The sequence below is a fragment of the Pan paniscus genome, chromosome 1 (genome assembly GCF_029289425.2).
Source record: "Pan paniscus chromosome 1, NHGRI_mPanPan1-v2.0_pri, whole genome shotgun sequence".
Lineage (NCBI taxonomy): Eukaryota > Metazoa > Chordata > Mammalia > Primates > Hominidae > Pan > Pan paniscus.
In genome coordinates this window covers 5207908-5231629 of record NC_073249.2, presented here as the reverse complement: position 1 = coordinate 5231629, position 23722 = coordinate 5207908, and the positions used below count along the sequence as shown (strand labels likewise).

The window sequence follows — 23722 nt, the reverse complement described above, 5'->3', positions numbered from 1 at the left end:
TTGTTAATGGTCTCTTATGTAATCAACGAATGAGACAGACAAGATTCTTGCCTTCATGGAGCTCACATTCTAGCAGGGAGAAACAGACAAGAAACAAGCAAGCAACTTGTGTGGAAATACAGTGACAGGTTGGAAAATATGCTGTGGATGACGTTTGAGCTGAGGCCCAGAGGATAAGGAAGTGAAAGACACATGAGAATCTGCAGAGGCAAAAGGAAGCAACAGGGAGTGCAATGACCCCAAGGAGACAGCAGGCCTGGAGGGTTCGGGGACAGAAAGGAGCTCTGCAAGGCTGAGTGGAGTGATCAGGGCTGCAAGTGGTTCCAAGGGGGTGGACTAAGAAGTTGGCAGCCATAACTTACAGAACTTGCTAATGGGGGATGAGAGAAAGGGAAGAAGGAATGAAGAATGACTCCTAGGTTTGGGTGTAAGCCACTGAATGGATGATGGAACCTCTATACTGAGATATGGGCAGCAGGTTTGGGGAGGAGAATCAAGGGCTCTGTTTTAGACGGATTAACTTTGAGATGTTTATTAGACAGTCAACTAGAGTTGATAGGAGAGAGTTGGCTTTATGAATCTAGAGATTGGGGAGGGGGTTAATAGTCAAAATAGCCCCCCCAAAAGACAACCATATATAGTAATGTGTATGGGTCTAATAACTACTATAATTTTGAAATTGTGATGAGCATTGTGATGTACTTGCTCTTTGGAGATATCCATAAAACTATAGTGCAATATCAAAACATCTGTGATTTCTATTGCTCAGAGGTAAAAGTCTTGCTAATATGACTGTAGTTTGTTGGATTAGTGGAAATAGAGATGTAATATTTTTCCCACCTAAATTCACAAAACATCTGTAATATTTTTCCCACCTAAATTCACAAAACATCTGAATTCTCCCCATGAGCCTCTTGTGGGTCTCTGGACCCCAGGTTAAGAATCTGGCTTTTATCATTGTTTTCAGTAAACTAACACAGGAACAGAAAACCAAACACTGCATGTCCTCACTCATAAGTGGGAGTTGAACAATGAGAACACACGGACACAGGGAGGGGAACATCACACACTGGGGCCTGTAGGGAGGTCGGGGGTAAGGGGAGGGAGAGCATTAGGATAAATACCTAATACATGTGGGGCTTAAAACCTAGATGAAGGGTTGATGGGTGAAGCAAACCACCATGGCACATGTATACCTATATAACAAACCTGCATGTTCTGCACATGTATCCCAGAACTTAAAGTAAAATTAAAAAAAAAAAAACTTTAACAATGTTATACCAGTAATAAAAGGATTAGCCATGGCAAAAAAAAAACAAAAACAAAAACAAAAACAAAGAAAGAAAGGTAGTCTTCAATGTGTGACAGTTCCAACCTCATCACAAATAAATAAATAAATACATCAAAATCTGGTTTTTTTAAGAGCAAGGAAAGATACTTCTTCCATTATAACTGGGGTGATAGAAAAGATGGGAACTGGCTGGGCACAATGGCTCAGGCCTGTAATCCTAGCACTTTAGGAGGCCGAAGTGGGAGGATCACTTGAGCCCAGAAGTTCAAGACCAGCCTGTGCAACACAGAGAGACCCCCATCTCTATCCCCCACAAAAATAACCCCAAACAAAAGTTAGCCAGGCATGGTGGCACATGCCTATAATCCTAGCTACTCAGGAGGCTGAAGTGGGAGGATCGCTAGAGGCCAGGAGTTTGAAGCTACAGTGAGCCAAGTTTGTGCCATTGTACTCCAGCCTAAGGGACAGAGCCAGACCCTGTCTCTATGAAGGAAAGAAGGAAGGAAGGAAGGGAAGGAGAAAAGAAAGAAAGAGAAAAAGAAAGGAAAAGAGAAGAGAAAAGAAAGAAAAAAAGAAAGAAAGAAAGAAAGAAAAAGAAAAAGAAAGAAAGGGAAAAGAAAAAAAGGAAAGGAAAAGAAAAGCTGGGAACTGATGAATGCCAGTTTATAGATTTGGTGGCTTCTAGTTTCTCTAGGAAGGCAAGGTCATCAGCTGAGGGTAGGGAGGGAAGAAAGGGGTAAAGAGGTGGGAGGTATAAAACGCTCAGCTCTGACGGGGAATGTCAACTTTTAGGGGAGAGTAACAGGCTTTCCAGGCTGTACATGACTGTCATTAAGAATAGGATGGGTTCAGAAGGCAGTCATCTGTGGTTTGAATCCTGGCTCTGTCTTTTTTTACTGTATGACCTTGACAATGTTATTTAATATGACCTTATGTGCCTCCATGTCCTCATCTTGAGAATCAACGTAGTCTTTGTACCTACTACATAGAGTTGTACTCAGAATTAAAACAGTTAATACAAATCAAGCACTTGAATTGTGCCTGAGATGAGCTAAGTGTGTACTAAATGCCAATCTTTATTTTTAATAGCACATTGATTCAAAAGATACTTATGAGGGAGAACTGGCAAGTCTTGGAGATTAATTTGGTAAAAGAGATGGATAGGAAGGAGTCAAGACGGTTTGTCTGAATAACCTAGAGGATGGTGCCATGCTTGGTCAAGGAGAATAGTGGAGGAGCAGGCTTATGGTAGTGGGTGATGCGCTCACAGTGGATGATGTGGCCAGTGAGCCACTGCACAGACAGACAATGCACTCCAGGACCCCAAATACTGAGGCCCACAATCCCACAGTGGCTCCCCTCTGTTCATAGTCATGGCTTTGGAGTTTGTTTTTATGGCTTCATTGGAAGCACACTCTATTTTTTTTTTTCCTATTCTAGTCCATCCCTGTTCAGGTTAGATATGAAGAAACTAAACATTGATTTTTTTTTTTTTTTTTGAGACGGGGTTTCGCTGTTGTTGCCCAGGCTGGAGTGCAGTGGTGCAATCTCGGCTCACCACAACCTCTGCCTCCTGGGTTCAAGCGATTCTCCTGCTTCAGCCTCCAGAGTAGCTGGATTACAGGCATGAGCCACCACACCCAGCTAATTTTGTATTTTTAGTAGAGATGGAGTTTCTCCGTGTTGGTCAGGCTGGTCTCCAACTCCCGACCTCAGGTGATCTACCTGCCTTGGCCTCCCAAAGTGCTGGGATTACAGGTGTGAGCCACTACGCCCGGCCATTGGGATATAGCTTTTTAATCTATGTATGATGTAGTCGTTGGAATTTTATTTCAAGATACAAATATCATTTACACAAGATCAGACAGTTGGTTTTAAAAAAGTTAGCTCTGTAGGAAAATATTATGGGTTGAATTGTGTCCCCTTAAAAGATATGTGGAAGTCTTAATCCCTAGCCCATCAAAATGTGACCTTACTTGGAATAGGGTTGTTGTAGTTGTAATTACTTAAGGTGAGGTCATACTAGAGTAGGATGGACCCTTAATCCAATATGGCTGGTGTCCTTACAAGAAAAGCAGAGAAACACATGAGGAAAAGATAGGCATGTGGTGATGAAGCCAGAGACTGAAATAATGTATCGACCAACCAAGGAATGCCAAGGACTGCCAACCAACACCAGGAGTTAAAAGATGCGAGAAGGATTCTCCCCTATCTGTGTCCGGGAGCATGGCACTGTGAACACCCTTCATCAGATTTCTGGCCTCCAGAATCTTGAGGCAATATATTTCTGTTGTTTTAACCCACCCAGTTTGTGGTACTTTGTTACTATAGTCCTGGGAGACAAATATAGTATATATTTCTGATTTTCACAATATCATTTGTATTCCTTTTATTTTTTAAAGAGACTAATGTCTCAACATGTTGCCTGGGCTGGTCTCAAACTCCTGGGCTCAAGTAACCCTGCAGCACTGGCCATCCAAAATGCTGGGATTACAGGTGTGCACCACCATGCCTGGCTTATTTGATTGTTTCTTTTTTTATTTGTTTCGTTTTTTTGTTTTTTGAGACGGAGTCTGGCTCTGTCGCCCAGGATGGAGTGCAGTGGCATGATCTCAGCTCACTGCAACCTCCCGGGTTCACGCCATTCTCCTGCCTCAGCCTCCCGAGTAGCTGGGACTACAGGCGCCTGCCACCACGCCCGGCTAATTTTTTGTATTTTTAGTGGAGACAGGGTTTCACCGTGTTAGCCAGGATGGGCTCGATCTCTTGGCCTCCTGATCCACCCGCCTCGGCCTCCCAAAGTGCTGGGATTAAAAGGTGTGAGCCACCGCATCTGGCCATTTTATTGTTTCTTTTAAAAAAATGATCTTTGGCTTGTTTCAGTGACATTTAGAATCTTCCAATAGTGAGGTCATACCTCCAGAAGCAGTGACTTAAATCTGTGTTGAATTTCTTTTCCCTCTTTTAAAGCATCCCAAACTAGCTCTGATCAAGGTGGTATCAGATTGTGTCTTTCCTAAGCAGCTCTGTGGTTGCCATGTATTTGGCATCTGCGATAGAACAAGTAAAGGTAGAGTCCTCTGGTGGAAAAGGAGCTTGGTCCCGCAGCCCCCACAGCAGCTTCTGGGAGCTCGGTTTAAACATCACTGCTCTGGGGGGATTTTATCAGCAGGGTCAACACACAGAGACAGTGTACAACATTCAAAACCTCTGCAGCAAGGGATTTATAGGAAAGGTGTTTTTCTTTTTCTTTTTTTTTTTTTGAAGTCTTTTTTTTATTATACTTTAAGTTTTAGGGTACATGTGCACAACGTGCAGGTTAGTTACATATGTATACATGTGCCATGTTGGTGTGCTGCACCCATTAGAAAAGGTCTCTTCATTTCAAACCCAGAAGGAAGTCAAGGGTAAAACATAAAAGCATAACCCAGGAAAGGCATTTCTGTGGAGTGCTCGTTGAATGAGGTTTGTGCAGAGCTAATGATCTTACCACTGTGCAGTAAAGGCATGCTAAGCACATCTGCAGGATCAAGTGGTCAGCAAACCGCCTGGACTGTCCTCTGTGAATATCACTTCTCTTGGATAGGCATTGGCCAAGCATGGGATAACAACACTTTTCAGTTAAATTCCCCAGTGTGAACCTAAGACCCGTGGACTCTCTGTTGTTGACTGAAGGACATGCTTATGCATGGGTACCTGACACCCATGTGGCAAGATTCTCATTCCATGATGAAAGTCACATAGCAGGATGAGTATTCTCGCCTCCTTGGAGGACTGTCCTGCCTTTGAGTCAGAAGCTGCTCTCATCAATTATTAAGGAGAAAGAGAAATTTGTTTTTTCCTCAAAAATCAATATTTCAATTTTCTTTATTACTCATATAATGGGTATTCATTGGTGATACATTGGAAAATATGGAAACACAGGACAACATAAAACTCATTCACAGCCTTTAAGCACAGCTAACATTTTACACGCTCTTCCAGACATATTTCCTTATACTTTTTTTTTCAAAAAAGGTACTGTGATATGCAAATTTGCTTTCTTTCTGTTACCAATATATCGCCAACAGTTTTTGTTTGTGTGGATTACTGTAACATTTCTAAACAGTTCCCTGTTGATGGGCATGTGGATCTGTTTCCATTCTTTAGGTATTAAGAACAGCACATTGACCCTTCTTCTATCCAAGTTATCTGGCATATTGTAAATTATGATCTTAGGATAAAACTCCATAAATAGAACTATTGGGTCAAAAATACACATATTTTGAGGCATTTGATAAGTATTTCCAAATCATCTCTTAAGTGCACTCCCACCAGCAATATATGACATGGCACATTCTACATCATTAGATCTTACCTCCACTCCCTGTTTCATAGGTGAAATCTGATATCTCTGTGCTGTTTCATTTCTTTAATCTGTAATGAAATTGAAACGTCCCCCTCTCCCTGCTCCAACATATTCAACACAGTTTTCTGACTCATGCTCTAAAATCTTTACAAATCTCCCTGAACTTTCCGGATTTTGTTTCCTGCCTTGTTGTTTTCAGAATTATTACGTTATTCCCAGGTATGCAGCATATTACTTCCGGTATTTTCCAGAATACCAAGGAGATCATTTGTCATCTGTTAATAACCTCCTCTTTCATCCCTGTTTTTCACACCTTGGCTTTTAAACCCCCTTCTCAGAGGTAGGGATTCTTCCTCAGTTCCTTGAGGGGAAAGTGGAGCTGGTGGAGGTGAGAGCGCTCATTGAACCTGCATCCTTACTGAAGCAAGAGAACTTCCACCCGGGCCAGGTTTTGCTGGTGGAAAATGCTCTGATAAACGAAACTGTCTCTTCCACGTCTTCTCCATTTGACTGGCGTGTGAACTCGTTGCTCTCGCTAAATGAGGCCGCTGAGATGGAAACATAGATGTGTTTATGGCAGGGTGGCAGTGCAGGTAACAGGGAAGTCCTTGCTAGGGACATCAGCAACTTGCAGCTTAGTGGTGGAGAAAGCGCGCTCTGGAGGCCTGGTTCCACATCCAGTGCCCCCTGGGCTCGTGTGTGCCTCAGTTTCCTCATCTGCAAAATGTACCTACTTCACAGAGTCTTTACAATTCAGCCACTCCCTGCAAGGCTGTTATAGCCTGGTGCATTGAAAAGTGCGAAGAGAATGGAAAAGGAGAGAAGGGCGGGGAAGGGAGGGCTTAAAAAGTGGGGGAGAGCCTGGGTAGAACAGAGAAGCGAGCAAGAACAGGTGGGAAGAAAAACACCAGCCTGATCCGTCTTGCTTTTCCCTTTTCTCCATGCAGCCAGCACTTTTCCTTCTCACTCTCCCCGCACGCCCACACCCACCCGCTTCTGCACCGAGAACCTCGAGGCGCGCACGCACGTGGAGGTGACGCCAAGCCCAGCGGCGAGGTCGGGGCCGGGGGTGGGGGGAGCCGGCGCCCCGCGGGCCCCCGAGGCCGGGGAGCTCCGCCAGCGCGTTGTGCGAGCGAGCTGAATGCAGCCGAGAGGCGTGCGCGCGGGCTCGCACGGATTAGCCGTGCTTTCCCATGAACCACAAAAGAATGCCCGAATCTGGGACATTTGTCATCACGGGGCAGGCTGCTCGGGATGCAAGGTAACCAGAGCTTTCCCCGGACTGCTTCAGTCTTTGGGGACGTGGGGTCACCCTAATCCTTCCTGTCTATATTGTGAACGCGTAGGCAGCGAGACTTCAGCTCTGCGCTGGTCAATAAGCATCACGACGCGGGCGTTCCTGAGCGGCTACGTCCTCCGGTTGCTTTCTCGGTTTTTGGGAAGAGGCAGCGTTGCCTCCCATGTATTCAGTCCCCTCCCAGCAGCGCGGCTGTAGCGCTGCCGCAGAAGAGCACCCCGACGCTGCCGGGCCCTGTTTCTTCTTTCTGCATTCATCCACTTTGTCCTCCATTATGGCGACGAGTGCAGAAGATTGTTAATATGCGATTGTCCAGACACGTCTAATCGAAGAGTTAATTCTCAGAAAATGACAAGTTTATTATGGTGTTTGTGGAAGCCAGGAGATCAATTAATTGGTAGAACCCTATTAAAATGTACTCAGAATTCTCCCCCAAATCACACATGTTTCTCTTTCATTCAAATTCGATGCTTTTCAGAACCTGGACTCTCAAGGCTGCAATTTGTGCAATTAAACGTCTGTTGTTAAAGTTTAATACTGTTTTAACTCCACTCCTAGTCAAAGGAAAGCGAAAGCATCCTGGAGTGGAGCCTGAAGTCAGAGCTCACAGAAGAAGGGCTATCCCCGTGGGGCCGCAGGGAGGTGATCTGCTCCTGGAGACAGAGCCCACCCGAAAGGAGCAACATTAGAGGGTTCCAGCAGACACTCCTGAGTTCCAAAGGACCAGCCCCCAACTAAACCTGTTTATCTTCAAGAAATAGTGAACGTGTTTTTCCTAAGTTGTTTATTTACTGATTCAGTCCACAACCATGTGTGAAGGGTTCAAAGATTCTGAGCCTTGTGCTAGGAATTGGAAGAGGAATCGGATGGATCTGCTTTTGAGGGGTTCATGAGGGAGAGGATGAGGAAAGGCAGGGAAGTACATGGTTGGGTGTGCTGAGTGCCAAAGTCAGGTTACAAGTATATGGTGTTTAGGAGAACAGAGAGGAGGCTGAGAGGATTGGGCGAGTTTTCCAGAGAAAGTGGTATTTGGAGAGGGTGTTAGCGCTGGTTCTCAGTTTGCTGGTGCTTTGGAAGGAACTTAGGGAGGGGACAAAAATTCATATTCTCTGCCCCCCCCCCCCACCAAGTTATAATAGAATCTCCGAAGGTAGGGCAGGGAACCTGTATTTAACAAGCGACTTCGCTGACTCTATGGTGGTCAGCTGAGCCTTTGGTCCCATTGAAAGCATGAGCAACAGTGGTGTGAGAGGAATGGTTTAGGGCTAATGGAACAGCATGTGCAAATACAGCAGGGGTGAGACCTTATTTGGCCAATGGTGAGTTGTTAAACCATTCGTCTCCGGAGCCTATGGTTGGTATTTCTGCAACAACTGTGTAGAAAGCCTTTACTTCTAGAATTTATTTGTTCCCTTAGGTTGACAATTTTATTACCCTAGTAGGAATCAATGGAGAAAAAACACACGTTACAGTACAGTTAAGTCTGAACGTGGTCGATAGCTCTTGGAAACTGCAACTTTAAGTGAAACGAAGTATAACAAAAATATTTACCATAGGCTAAATGATATAAACAAGCAAGTTCTTATGGCATATTTGTGGTCACAAAAACATTACCGAAATTCTAAATAAAGACTCAACGCCCTTCTAATATTAAATATTGAAATAAATGTGAGCTATAGACACACTTAAGAAAGATTAATAAAAACAAGTAAGAATTATTTACCTGATTATTCCAGTTCAGGATTGAGGGTGGCCAGAGTTCCTCTTGGTTGTTCAGGGCAGCAGCTGGGAACCCTCCCTGGACTCTGGATGGGATGCCATCCCATTGCAGGGTGCACTCACACACACAGCCACACTCACACTGGGATATTGTAGATACACCAATTTATCTAACATGCACGCAATCTTTGGGATGTGGGAGAAAACCGAGTACCTGGAGAAGACTCATATAGACATGGGAAGAATGTGCAAACTCACACAGACGGCGGCCCTGGTGGGGAAGTGATTCTTTTTTCTCATCAGTGTTTTTTTGAGGCAGAGCCTTACTCTGTCGCCCAGGCTGGAGTTCAGTGGTGCGATCTCGGCTCACTGCAACCTCCACCTCAGGGGCTCAAGTGATTCTCATGCCTCGGCCTCCCCAATAGCTGGATTACAGGTGGTGTCACCACACCTAGCTAATTTTTGTGTTTTTAGCAGAGACGGGGTTTTGCCATGTTGGCCAGGCTGGTCTCAAACTCCCAGCCTCAAGCAATCCCCCCCACCTCGGCCTCCCAAAGTGCTGGGATTACAGGCATGAGCCACCGCACCCAGCCTTTCTCAACAATGTGATTTTGAAAAGATGTTGAATAAAATGACGGTATTTGAGGACCTGCCAGCTTGATTTAGGGCCCCTCTCCAGCAAGACAAGCACACACAAACACACTGCTGAAATGTATCCAGTTACCATAATGAGAGAGACCTGTTTTTCTGAGAGTTGCCAGATATCTCATACAAAGTCTTACATAAAAGGTAAATTCCTATTTTTAAAAACTAGATTAATGGCTGAATATTTATTTTATAAGTAAATAATTATTTTGCAACTGCATCATAAGATATGTAGTCATAAAGGCTTTCCATGTAATCAGCTGTGACAGAAAAAAAAAAGACTTTGAGATGCTTGTGGGGGAAAAGTTGTTGTATAGAACTGAACTGTAAAGCAACTGACCCTTTCTATTTTAAGCCTTGTCACTAGCCAGTGGTATGAAGTGTTGAAGTATGAGAATGGAGAGATTTTTTAAATTTTCTCAACTAAGGAGGTATTCAAACTTGATTTTCTGTTTCATAATTAAAGCTTCAAGTCTTCTGACAAACACTACGGCAATACATGTCACCTCTGGTTATTTTTTCTTCCTTATTCTTAATTCATTGCTGAACGTTTTAAATAAGTCATTCCTTCTGTCTGCATTAACATTTAACTCCACACCTGCATGCAAAGATTTCCTTAAATGTAACCTTCCAGTGGAACTTTTTCTAATTGAATGAAGGGAACTTCCTCTTCAGCTGTTACATTAAATAGCCCCTCCTCAGTAAAACCTTTTCTGATTCCTAGACCTTTCTCGGATCCTGGTCCTCATTAGCACTTATAAGTCTTCTGAATTGCCCATAAATATAGTGTTTGTTCTTTAATGTCTCTTTTTCACCCCCTTAAGCTCCTGAGGATGCAGACCATATGTATCAAGTTCAACAATGTGTCCCCAAATCTAGCACATATAATTGTTCAATAATATTTGCCAAATTAGTGAATAACTACAGATTTTCATCAATTGGAAATACCATCCTTCCTTAGACCAGTGACTCCTTCCGAGAGGCCAGGAGACATGCTTTACTACCAAGGGATGTAGGGGGGACTTACCAGACATTTGCTGTCTGTGATTAGTAATCAGGGATATACCTACGCTTTTAAAGTCTTTTATTATACCAGTCTGTTGCTTTTGTAAGGCTCTGAATGGCTATGTCAATTATCGTCTATTGAGCATCTATTAAACAGCCCTCTGTTAAGCCAAAATGCAACATTAGATTTGGCCCCTGCCCTCAGAGATGTTATTTTTGGTAATTGTTTTTCTACTCATTCTCCCGAGTACTCAGGGAAGAAGCCCCACCTCACTCCTGGGGTGAATTCTGATTGGTCCAAGCCGTTCCAGCTGGTCTCATTCCCCTTGCTGGTAATTGGTTAAGCAGGGGCATGTGATACATTTCCCAATTCTGGTCAACCAGATATAAAAGGAAAATTGCTGAGTGGTGGTCTTCTGTGAAAAGATTTTTTTTTTTTCTCGAAAGAACACATTAGAGACACTTCTCCTTTTCCTCCCCCTGTGTGATATTGTATAAGGATAAAGTCCTTGGAGCTATTGCAGACATGCTGGGACCATGCAGCAACCATCCTGAAGAAAAAGTCACTGCACTGAGAAAGCAGGGAAGACTCCAGGCCCCTAATTGCATAGATATGGGTCCAGTCACTGATTAACCCGAAAACTGTTCCACCTATAGTCTTGTTGTGTGAGATAGTACCTGCTCTATGGTTTCGGGTACATCTAGCTGTGTTTTCTGTTCTCGTAACTGAAAGCACCCTAACAGATACATGTAATCCAGGGAAGCACTGTGACATGTACATTAGTCTTGTGATGGGAGCAGAAAGAGTCTCTTAATTTTTTTCTATAAGAGAGAAGTTTTATTTGTTGCAATTCCACAGTTCCATTTGAGGTCACACCTACATGCACAGAAGGCTGTCATTTATTGAATACCTATTCTGTGTGAAGTGCTTTATCTTATTAATCCCTGTAGCAACTGTAGACCTACTTTACAGATGAAAACTGTGAAGCACCAAGATTTCAAGGACAAAGCCCTGCTAGGAAGTGGTAGAGCTAGGATATGAAACCAGATCAAAGTTCTCTCTAATAGCTGGCATTGCTTCTCAGTCATCAGGTTGTTGATATCTTTTGCGTAGCGTATCCATTAAACAATTTATGACAAATAACAAAGCACCAACGTTGAAATGTGTGAGGACAGATTCAAGGCTATGCCTACATAAAGTCACTTTCATGAGCTTGCATTCCAGTGTGTTTGCCTTCTGTTGTGGGAGGGAAGAGAGTGGAGCTCTCTCCAGCCCTCAGAAAATTGTGCCCACCCTACAACCCAACTGATCTGTGCTGCAGCCCTGAATGTGGGAATGAGTAGAAGAAGGGGCAAGGCAGGTGAAGGTTTTGCACCTGAATGTCCTGGGAGAAAGTATTAGGAACTTCAGCCGTAGGACTGGGATACAGGGCTTTTCTTTGTCACTGTAAGGTAATCCTGATTCCTCACTCCATAACTATGAGGGGTTCTGGTATAATTGTGATTTTAAAAGCAAAGCTGTTACATGTGTTAAAAGTCATAGAACCATGTACCAAAAAAAAAAGAGTCAATTTTACGTAACGTAAAGAAAAAAGCCCAGCTGGGTCATTGCAAAGGTGTGCCTCTCTGGAAATGTGGTTTCCTTTCCTTGACACCACCAGTGATAAGTATCCAAGGACGTGGAGGTCCTGGTCACAAATTAGCGCTCAGAAGACAGATTGAGGGTCCGGCAGCAAAAAGATGCTTGGAGTCTGGGGCGTTGTCAAATGGCAGAGAATTAAAGAGGAGTAACTAGTTTATTAAACAGGTCAGAACTTCTCAAGAGGCAGGTAGAAGCAGACTTCATTTTCACCCCAGTGATCCCACTGAACTTACTCTATGACCTCACTCTAACTTGCTCTTTGGAAGAAGTCTTGGTCAGATCACATAACCTTGGTGGTTATTATTTGTTTCTTTGTTTCCAATTTTTAAAAAAAATTGTGGTAAAATATGTGTAACATAAAGTTTACCATTTTAACCATTTTTAAGTAGATTCACATCATTGTACAGCCATCCCCACCACCTGTCTCCAGAACGCTTTCCATCTTCCCAAACTGAAACTCTGCACCCACGACCCATTAGCTGTCCATTCTCCCCTCCCCCAACCCTCGGTAACCACCATTCTACATTGTTTCTATGAATTTGACCATGTACTTCATATAAATGGAACCATACAATGTTTGTCCTTTTGTCACTGGCTTATACTACTTAGCATAACGTCCTCAAGACTCATCCATGTTGTAGTGTGTGTTGGAATTTCCTTCTTTTTTAAGGCCAAATCATATTTCACTGTAGGTATGTATCACATTTTGTCTGTCTTTGATCTGTCGTTGGATACATGGGTTGCTTCCACCTTTCGGCTATTGTGAACCCTGCTGATGTGAACATGGGCGTGCAAATGTCTTTATTCAAGTTCCCTGCTTTCCATTCTTTTGGGTGTATACCCAGAAGTGGAATTGCTGAATCATATAGTAATGCTATTTTTAACTTTTTGAGAAACCGCTATACTGTTTTCCACCGAAGCTGTGCCATTTTACATTCCTGGATCGTTATTCTCAGAGAACCAAAATCCCAGTCCAGTCTGACAATCATATGTCTCTGGTTCAGCCTGGTGCAATTTCAAAATGTGATATTTTTATCATACAACAGCTTCTCTCCTCCGCAGCTTGGGCCTTCTTTCTACTTAGAAACCCGCCAGGGAGGGACACGGCCGGCTCATTTTCCCTCCTTGCTTTCCCTCATCTCACGCTCACTGGCTGGCTGCTTTGGCTCCCCAGGGTCAGGCACTGGGTGGGGTGCAGGGAGTTAGGGACACCATTGACGTCTGGCAGTGGTCCCTTCTGGGTGGGACTGATGTCCAAAATGACTATCTCTCCTTGAGTCCCTTTGCGAGTTTCTCAGAAATCCTTTCTCCAGCTATTGGGGAGACTGAGGCAAGACTGCTTGAGCCTGGGAGGTCAAAGCTGCAGTGAGCTATGATTGCACCACTGCACTCCAGACTGGGCAACAGAGCAAGACCCCATGTCTTTAAAAGATTCCTTCTTGGAATCTGTTTCTGGCAATGCTTTTCCTCTGGCTATCTGTTTGTGGGTCATGCTCAGCCCCTGGGATCCTAGCAATCTGTCCCTGTGCAGGGGGATGTCTGTTCCTCCAGAGGGTCCTTGTAGGTAGAGTCTTTTTTTTTTTTTTTTTTTAGTGGCACCCCTAGGCCAGCCCTTTTGTGCTGTGGGTAGAAGTGTAGCTTCCTCCCTATGAAGTCTTTCCTCTGGTTGCTCTGCCAATGCTAGTCAGACTCCTGTGTTTAGATGTGTACCCTGGAAGAGCCGGTTACCAGCTCCTCTTTCTCCTAAATTCCAGAGGACCCGTGTCAAGCTGCTGGTATGGATTTCTTGAAGTCTGCTCTTACTCAGGCTTAGTGTGGGGCAACCAAACCCTTCCTCTCCTGTGAGCTGCAGTGATTACTGGTGACTTTCTAATACACAGTCCTTCTTGCCCTTCTTCTCCTCCCCTAGAAGCCTCCAGGTTGGTGACGGTGGTGGGCTCATGCTAGCAGAATCAGATTCACAGTCCCCTGTTTTTCTTACAAAGGTGAACTAGTGTCTTCCTCCAGGGCAGCGTTTCTCAACCACAGCCCTACTGACATTTGGGGCCAGAAAATTCCATGCTGTGAGGCCTGCCCCGTGCATTTCAGGATGTTTAGCAACATCCCTGGCCTCTGCTCACTAATTTCCAGTAGTATCACCTCCGGTTGTGACAACCAAGAATGTCTCCAGACATTGTGAAATACCTCTTGGAGGGCAAAATTGCTCCCGGTTGAGGAGCACTGCTGTGGTGTCTTGAGCTGCTTTTGGCCTTTGGCATTCCACAGAGCCCCCTTTTGTTATTCTGTGGTAGATGGCTTCTGATATACGGGAGCTACAGCCAGGCTGCAGGCAGACCCTGAGGAGACTTGCAGGAAGCTAAATTGAAGTCGTTTCTGTTTACTGCCATCTTCTTGTCTCTTTAGAAAATTCTTGTTTATGTGTTGCAACCTCGCCTTAGCTGTAACCCAGGAGGTCAAAAAGCAGGTGACGTGGGCACACGGGGAGGGAATGCAGCCCCTCTGCCGACCTGCCCCGGCAAGGCCAGCCTTGGCTGTGGGGCGGTTGATAATTAGTGAGCCTTCGCAGAGAACAGCAACCTGGGCTTCCAAATCCTGCTGCCTCTTCCTACAGGGAGAACCTCCCTTCTTTGTTAACCTAGGCAGATTTGGATTTCTTTCCTTTTTTTTCCCTTTTTTAAGGAAATCAGCAGTTTCCTTATTATGTTCTATTGGGATTGGACAAACCCTAAGAGCCACGGTGTGGGAGCTTGAGCCTGTCCTGCTTCAGGTCAGGTTTGTTTTTGGTACCTGGTACAGAGCTGGGCCCTGCGCTGGGGAAGGGGAGGAAAGTAGCTGTTATTGACTGGACAGTCTGATAGGAACCCTTCTTTCAAAGAAGATTGTATGTGTGTATGTGTGTGTGTGTGTGTGTTTCCCAACTAAGTGTATTGGTTGCTCATGGGCAATAAATGAGTAAGGGACCCTCTTGGGCTTCCCAGCCTAGTCGCAAGCCCCCATAGTGAGTGCTCAGCTCTGGCCTCTGGCCCCAGTCTCTGTTGCCCTCGAGAGCGCTTGGCCAGGGAACTTGTCTTGCTCTTGGCAGCTCTGATCCCAGAGACCAAAGTCACAGCTTTAACAATATAATCCTGAATATAGGAGCCATAAGCAGACTTACCTACATTTCTGTACTTTTAGTGAAATAGAAGTATAGGATGAGTAGATGTACAAGTAAAAGATTATCAAACATGAGAGGTGATAGGAGAGAAGGCTCAGAAACAAACAAAAGAGTAAGAGACAGATGCTGCCAGAAGCAAAATTACATACATAGACCAACAGAAGAATGAAAAATAATAGGAAAATATATGGAAACACATAAAGGAAACAGATTTGAAATATAATATCCCACCTGGTGTGCAGCTACTTTACATGAGCCATTCTTGAGAAGTTTCAAGGAAGCGCCATGGGATGGAAGCGTTTTGGAGAATGAGGAGGCGGCGACCTGGCCTATTGAGATAGACGTCGGGATAGGGTTCTCTGCCTATGCAATAGCCATTTGCCCATAATTTCCCCTGCCACCCCCCACCTCCAGCAGGTATTGGGCAAAGATTTTATTTCAGGAGTGAATCATGATGGGCCTGAACTTATTTTCGTTGTGTTAAGTGATTGATCTGGGTATGGCCATGAGACCCAGTGCAGCCAATAAGATGCAAAGAGAAGTCTACAGAGGGCTTCCCTTCCTGAATCCAAAGGGAGCCCAGCAAGGGCAAAATGTTTTTGCCTCTGCCCAGTTCTCGCTTGCTGGGGATGCCCGTGAGAGAATACGATACCGGAAGCTTTGTTAGCTAACTTTGGACTCTGAGCTGACAAATATTAGAATGAAAAACCAATCCACAGAGCATGGTGGAACAGAGGAACAGGAACAGTCTGGCCGGTGAGGGGACCCTTGAGCTGCTGAACTACCCTGCACCCACCCACCCCTCCAGACTCTCGTGAGGGCAACAGTGAATAATCCTTACCGTTAAGCCATGGCTAATTGTTTTTTTCTCCTGATCTAACACATGCTAAGCGGATGCACCAAGCAACTCCTATATTATATGTTTCCTATTTCTTTAAATGGTCTATTAAGCCAAGTTCTTAGGAAATGACTTACATTTTTCTTTAAAAAAAAAAAAACTTAAAAAAATCCTGAGAGCTAAGTAAAAGGTTATGGAAAAATAGAATTCTTTACAAAAATAACACACTGCATACATATTTGCTTGATATTGTGAGAACCGCTCAGGCTTAGAGAAACATTTTTTAATGTCTGGTGGTGTTGATCTTGGACATGGTTATCTTGCTCTCTGTCAAATGCTGGATTCCCACCGAGAAGCAGCCGCTTACTTTTCCCTCGCTTTTTGTTCTGATGATGCTAGCGATCCCTTGTATGACAGGCACAGAAAAGAATGCAGGACACAAATGGGGGAATGCATTCAACTCACATAAGAATTTAATGAGTCAATCCAGATTACAAACCCCTCACTGGCAAGGTTATATCTTTGTAGTGATTTGTTCTCACCTCCTTCTATTGTTGTTTACTTTCTCTATGCCAACAACAGTAGTCAGAGATTAGAGTGACTCTCGCCGTTCATCAATAGAGGTTCAGTGGCCTGAGGTTTCGAGCTGTGGCTTTTGTTCCAGCTAGATATTTTCATGTAGTTTAAATTAATAAAACATGAAGGAATTTCCAGTATAATGCATGTGCGCTGCTTTGCTCTTTGATTGCATATTAAGTGTATGCATATGTCGTCCTTCTAAGGAAATAGAATCACACAGCTCTAAGCTTTAACTTGCTGTCCAGGTTCCCATTTGATTCTCCCTCTATTTCTTTTTTTAGGAGAAAATATGTAATAAAAACAGGGACAAGAACTTTGGTTTTTCTTGTTGCTAATAACAGAGAATTACCAGAGCAGCTCTTTCTGTCGTCCTTCATCATGGGAAAGAATGATGCTAGTAACGCCTGGGACTGAAGGTCACGCTGCCTGGCTTTGTGGGGACAGATGGCCATTGCTCATCATGTTAGCAAGGAGCTTGATGCTCACTTCTGGACATCAGCTGCTCACTATGTATATTAAGTGATAATTTAGCTTCAGGTGGCACTGACCCTGGTGCTGTCTCATCTCCTGCCACCTTAATGGGAAATATTCAGACAGCAGTACCTTACTTGCCAGTCTTCCGTTATGAAACACAAGCAGACTCTTTCATATACCAAATAATGATAATAATACGTACTATTGCGTCTTATCATTTGGATTTTGCTTCGCCACCTAGACATTCTCAATTCAGAAGCCCAAGGGACAATTTTGTAAGTTATATGAAAAACAAACCACCTTGTGAAAACAAAGCAACAGGAGCCACGGGGCTGAGGTGGGTGGGAAGGAGCAGAGCACGGCAGGGGTTGAGGCAAGGCCGCTTTCATCAAGAGCTGGACCATCACTAGGATTCAGAAGAATATGAACTTCTTTGGTTTGGGGGCTTTACTGAGAAGTTCTCTGCTTCTAAAGTAGCTTACAGTTCTCTGAAGCAGCTGCATCATTAATTCTCATTGAATTCCTGTAAAGTCAATGCCTTCATGGGTAAGTGGAAGAGCCAGGCTCCCAGCACCAGCCAGCTCTTCTTAGATGTTTGTTAACCCCAGGGGCCCACTTAGATGGTCCTAGAAACATTTATTTTATTTTATATATATTTTTTTTACCACATTCCGTGATGGTCTGGGTACAGTATCTACTATATATATTATATAGTACCGGACAAAATATTGAATCAGGCTATGGAAAATATGGATAGGATTGGAGGACCACAATCCAAAAATCATAAAATCTTACACTTCTGCTAAAATGGACTGACAAATTTGGATCTCAGTTTCTTGGTTACCAGAGGAAAATGGGAAATATGGTAAATTGTAAAATTAAGGAACATATTCTCAACTTCAGAATTCAAATTTTCATACAGAAAAAGGCATGCCGCTTTTTAAAAAGATGCAAATTTTTCCTGACTCTCAGGTCTTCATAAGAGTTCTGGCTTGTGACCAGGTGCGGTGGCTCACACTTGTAATCCCAGCACTTTGGGAGGCCAAGGTGGGCAGATCACCTGAGGTCAGGAGTTTGAGACCAGCCTGACCAACATGGTGAAACCCTGTCTCTACTGAAAATACAAAATTAGCCAGGCGTGGTGGCACACACCTGTAATCCCAGCTACTCGGGAGGTTGAGGCAGGAGAATCACTTAAACCTGGTAGGCAGAGGTTGCAGTGAGCCGAGATCGTGCCATTGCACTCTAGCCTGGGCAACAAGAGTAAAACTCTGCCTCAAAAAAAAAAAAAAAAAAAAAAAAAGAGTTCTGGCTTGCATCTTTTCTTTTTTGTGATGAATTCTTGCTCTGTCACCCAGGTTGGAGTGCAGTGGCATGATCTTGGCTCACTGCAACTTCTATCTCCTGAGTTCCAGTGATTCTCCTGCCTCAGCCGCCCGAATAGCTGGGATTACAGGGGTGCACCACCATGGCTGGCTAAGTTTTGTACTTTTAGTAGAGATGGGGTTTCACCATGTTGGCCAGGCTCGTCTCAAACTCCTGACCTCAGGTGATCTGCCCACCTCCCAAAGTGCTGGGATTATAGGCATGAGCTACCACACCCAGCCTGGCTTGCCCTTCATAGGCCACAGATACTCACGTAATAGGCAACAGGCAATTAACTTTACCAATAAATCCATTAAAAGGTTTCCTGCTGTGTGCATACAGCTATATCCACAAGTCTGAAGTACTCTTGAGCCCATGCCATGGTGTGCCTTGCGGAAGCCATTTCTTCCACTCTGTTGTATGGACTTAGATCTTCGTATGCCAGTTCTAGAGTTCTAGGGAAGCATTTGCCTTCAACTATGTTGCAGAAGACTCACTCCCTTTCCAGGCCAGATATGTGCAGAATCTTGCATGCTCCCTTTTTCTTTCCAGAAGCATCTCTACGAAGCTTTCCTGACTGATTTTCTCAGATATGCCCTCATACAGGATTTAAAAGGCAGGGGTGGGCCTGAGAAAATCTCACCCCAATCATTGTAGAGCTGTGACCAGAGCAGCAAATAAAGACATAGTCAGTGACTTCCCTAGCTCAGTCCCCAGGCTTAAAAAAGCCAGGCTTGTTTTTTTGTTTTTTTGTTTTTCTCCCCTAGACCATGTTATTAACCATAGACTCATCATGATGCCTGCTAATTTGCTTCTAAGTTATAAGGAAATACCTGTGGGAGGCAACTGAAATTCAGTTGTATATTCAACGTACTGAAGAAGGAATTCTGGTAAAGAAGGAGGCCCCCTTGGAAAAGGGGCTTTTCCAATGTCTATATAACAAATGGTGGAGGTAGAAATTTCTCTGATGGATGATGAGTACACATGGGTGCCCTTCTCAGCAGATATGGTTAAGGCCTTCCCTCCAGGGATGGACTAGGATAATGGGAAATTATTTTATATTTGCTAAATGCTTTCTACTTTGCAAAGTTCATGCAAACACATGATCTCATTTGATTTTCACAACGTACCTGAAAAGTCAACAATTATCACTCTCTTTCCTGATGAAGAAACTGGGACTCAAAGAGATTACGTGGCCTGTGTAAGCTTCTGAGCTAGAATTTTCCTCAAACCGTTAAATTCCCGAGGGCCTGCCAACTAGCCAGGTTTTGCAAAACAGACAAGGCGTGGTACTAAGCAGAGTTCCTCCATTCAATCCCAAATTCGTTTAACACATACCTCTGTGCTTTGGTGTCCTCATCTGCAAAATGGGAATAACATGATGTATCTCACACTCAGAGAATGTGGTGCAATTTGAGCCCTACCTGTGCCTGGCGTCTAGATCTAGATGGTGTTCAAGGAAAGTTTGCTACCATTTTGTCTTCGTTTCTTTCCTTACTGGTTGCCAGCCTCCACCTTTGAATCTTGCTTGCTTGCTTGCTTGCTTACAGAGCCTCGCTCTGTTGTCCAGGCTGAAGTGCAGTGGTGGGATCTCAGCTCACTGCAACCTCCGCCTCCCGGGTTCCAGCGATTCCCCTGCCTCGGCCTCCAGAGTAGCTGGGATTACAGGCACCTGCCACTACGCCTGGCTGATTTTTATACTTTTAGTAGATACAGGGTTTTGCCATGTTGGCCAGGCTGGTCTCGAACTCCTGACCTCAAGTGAGGCACCCACCTAGGCCTCCCAATGTGTTGGGATTGCAGGCGTGAGCCACCACGCACCCTGCTGGAATCTTTCTTTCTGCTTCTCTCTTGAAGGCCTTTCTTATTCTAAGTTTTACCCGGTGGCATCCTGTGGAATGTTAGAGACAATAGTCATCCCAGGAGTAGAAAATTCAGTCCCAGCTGCCCTGTTTTCCTCCTAACCCTGCAATTTTGGACCAGATCCTGCCATCCTGAGCAGCCAGTGAGTCTGAAAGAGAGGGCTAATTCTAATCCTTTCCCCTGGGACCTCTTAGTGTGGATTCCTTTTTTGTTGTTGTTGTTGTTGGTTTGTTTGAGCAGAGCCACTTTAACTTTTAAGGGGCCCCCAAAGTGTTTTCTTGAAAGGGCTGGGTTGGGAGGCCCCCTCTCGGGCCCCAGGCTATGGCCGGGCCACTTCCTCCCCTCATCAGAATGCACCACCACCCCCAGACTGGAGAGTGTGGGAAGAGCTGCCTGGGACGCTGTGGGTCGAGGAACTTGCTGGAATCTCTGCCACGGGGCCCAGAGCTACCCCGTGCATGACAGAGAAGGACTTAACGAATGAAGGAGGCTGGTCTCCTGCGCGTCTTTGGACCTGGAAAGGGAGAGGAATTATAAATGACTCAGGGAGCACAAAGAGGGGATTATGGCCCTGGCTGTGAAAGGGGGCGAGCCGGCTGATAATGCACTGCTGCAGCCTCGGCTCATTCCGCTCATGCCTTTGAAGATTTCCCTGCAGCCAGTGGCGCAGGAACACAACCCCGTGGACACGGAAGGGCACCACCGCGGCCCCTGGCAGGCCCCACCTGTAGCCGCTGCGCCCTCCCCGCGGGCACCGGGCTCTGCATCTAGGAGGCTCCAGGAGGCCCAGGGGCCTGTGATTCCCCGCAGCTCGGTCCATGTTAGCCGCCCCAGGCCCTCCTCGTGATTCCAAATAGAGGGGAGCGCGGTGCCCATTCCTTGTTTCTTTCTGATTGCTTGCCGCCCGGGCCAGCTGCACAGCATGCGGCCGAACTGCGGGGTGGTTAAGGAGGGACAGCTTATGAAAAAGGTAGGGGTTGTGCAAAAGAGAAAACTCCAAGCATACGCTGGAGTTTTCTTAAAATGCAGATTCAGATCTGATGGCATAGGGATTTCACTCTGCTGCAGACCTTTCCGTGACTTATCTTAGAACGGAACAAACATTTGATGCTTGGCCTTTTATGTGCATAATCTATCAGTTTACAGGTAAGAGGACTGAGGTGGAGAAAATAGCTACATGACTAGGATTAGAACTCGGGTCTCTGGCTTCCTGTTATGCCTTTTAAAGTAGGTCACGCAGCACTTTGGGAGACCAAGGCAGGAGGATCGCTTGAGCCAGGAATTTGAGACCAACCTGGGCAACACAGCAAGACCCCATCTCTACAAAAAATGTAAAAAGTAGCTGGGCATGGTGATGCATCTGTAGTCCCAGCTACTCCAGAGGCTGAGGAGGAGGATCACTTGAGCCCAGGAGTTCAAGGCTGCAATGAGCTAGGATTTCACTCCAGCCTGTCTCTTAAAACAACAACAGGTTGGGCGCATTGGCTCACGGCTGTAATCTCAGCACTTTGGGAGGCTGAGGCGGGCGGATCACCTGAGGTCAGGAGTTCGAGACCAGCCTGGCCAACATGGTAAAACTCCATCTCTACCAAAAATACAAAAAAAGTTAGCTGGGTGTGGTCGTGGGCAACTGTAATCCCAGCTACTCGGGAGGCTGAAGCAGAATCACTTGAACCTGGGAGGCAGAGGTTGTGGTGAGCTGAGATGGTGCCACTGCACTCCAGCCTAGGCAACAAGAACAAAACTCCATCTCAAAAACAAAAACAAAACAAAACAAAACAAAAAAACAACCTACAACAAAAGTAGGTGAGTTGAAGCCTGGTCACTCTGAGCCACAGGACCTCAGGTCCTTTTGTGCCTCCATCCACGTAGCCTTTGGAAAATTCAGAATGTTGGAGGGGGTACTGAACCCGGATGGGAGTGGCTAGGTGAGAGAGAAGGTATGCGTGTGTCTGAATGAGGTTCTTAGTTTAACATTTTACGTGTCTGTGAGTGGTATGAAGTTGGTAACCTCTCACTGCTGCTGCATTCTAGTGGGTCCTCTGAATTTCAAACTCCCTTTGGCTAGACAGAAGGTAGGGCAGGAGATTGTGAGCTATGGGCAGTAGGGGATAGCTGGGACTGAACTGTCTCTGTCTGGGCATGTAACTCCTCCCCCACGCTGTACACTATGAATGATCCCTTCCCACCTGCCCTCCGCTCTCAAACATCTCTGCTCCAAGCTCATAGATAGGCAGAAGCGCACTCCCTCTAAAAACCGGGGTTCTAACTGGGCATGATGGCATTATTTCCCACAATAAAACCAGCCGACCAAACAAATGTCAGAAAGACATCCTTCAGTTCTTGCAGACATGGAAATCTTCTTTTTATTATAGCTAAGAATAAAATGTGATTTTGTAGAAGCTTTTTTTAAATAATTAACTTACTGTTTTTGATGACTAGTCCAGAAGAGTAAGCAGGAGACTGAGTTTCAAACCTTGGTCCTATCTTTTCCTCTCACTATGAGCTTGGGACAAGGCACTAACCCCCCTAGTGTCCGCCTGTTTATATGGAAAATGAGAAAAATGCATTGATCAACCAAAAATAATTAAAAATTTACAACGTGGCAATTACTAAGCCTGGGGATATAGTTCTCACATGGAACTTATATTCAAATGGGGAAAACAGATATTAGGTAAGAGACACAATGAGAATTACATATTATGGTGAGTACGATGACGAAAGTGACCACGGTGAGCCGCAATCACAGGTGACCCTTCAGAAAGAGCAGCACTCTCCAAAATGTGGTCTGCAGACTCTTGGTAGGGAGTAGTGGTAGAGGTTGAAACCCTTTCAGGGAGCCCACAAAGTCAAGATAATTTTCATAATAATTGCTAAGATGTTTTCCTCCCCTTCCCCTTCCCCTCCCCTCCCCTGCCGTTCCCTTCCCCTCCCTCCCCCTCCCTTCCTTCCTTTCCCTCTCCCTCCCTCCCTTCCTCTCCCTTCCCCTCCTTCCCTCTCCCTCCCTTCCTCTCCCTTCCCCTCCTTCCCTCTCTCTCCCTTCCTCTCCCTTCCCCTCCCTCCCCTCCCCTCCCCTTCCCTTTCATTCCCTCCCTTCCCCTCCCATCCGTTCCCCTCCCCTCCCTTCCCCTCCCCTCCCCTTCCCTTCCCCTCCCATCCCTTCCCCTCCCCTCCCTTCCCCTCCCCTTCCCTTCCCCTCTTATCCTCTTCCTTCATCTCTCCTCCCCTCCCCTGCTCTCCCCTTTCCTTCCCCTGTCATCCCCTTCCTTCATCTCCCCGCCCCTCCCCTCCCCTTCCCCTCCCATCCCCTACCATTATCTCCCCTCCCCTCCTCTTCCCTCCCCTTCCCTTCCTCTCCCTACCCCTCCCTTCCCCTCCCTTCCTCTCCCTTCCCCTTCCTTCCCCTCCCTTCCCCTCCCCTCCCCTTCCCTCCATTCCCCTCCCATTCCCTTCCCCTGCCTTCCCTTCCCCTTCCTTCCCCTCCCTTCCCCTCTCATCCCCT

General features: G+C 45.4%; 1 long non-coding RNA gene across 1 annotated transcript in view; it reads left to right on the top strand.

Annotated features, from left to right (window-relative positions):
• Positions 1-804: 804 nt before the first annotated feature.
• LOC134729040 (uncharacterized) overlaps positions 805-23722 on the top strand; it is a 94416-nt gene continuing 71498 nt past the window's right edge. Inside the window, exon 1 of the long non-coding RNA XR_010109883.1 lies at positions 805-6900. This is a non-coding gene — a long non-coding RNA (uncharacterized LOC134729040). The remainder of the gene's footprint in view (positions 6901-23722) is intronic.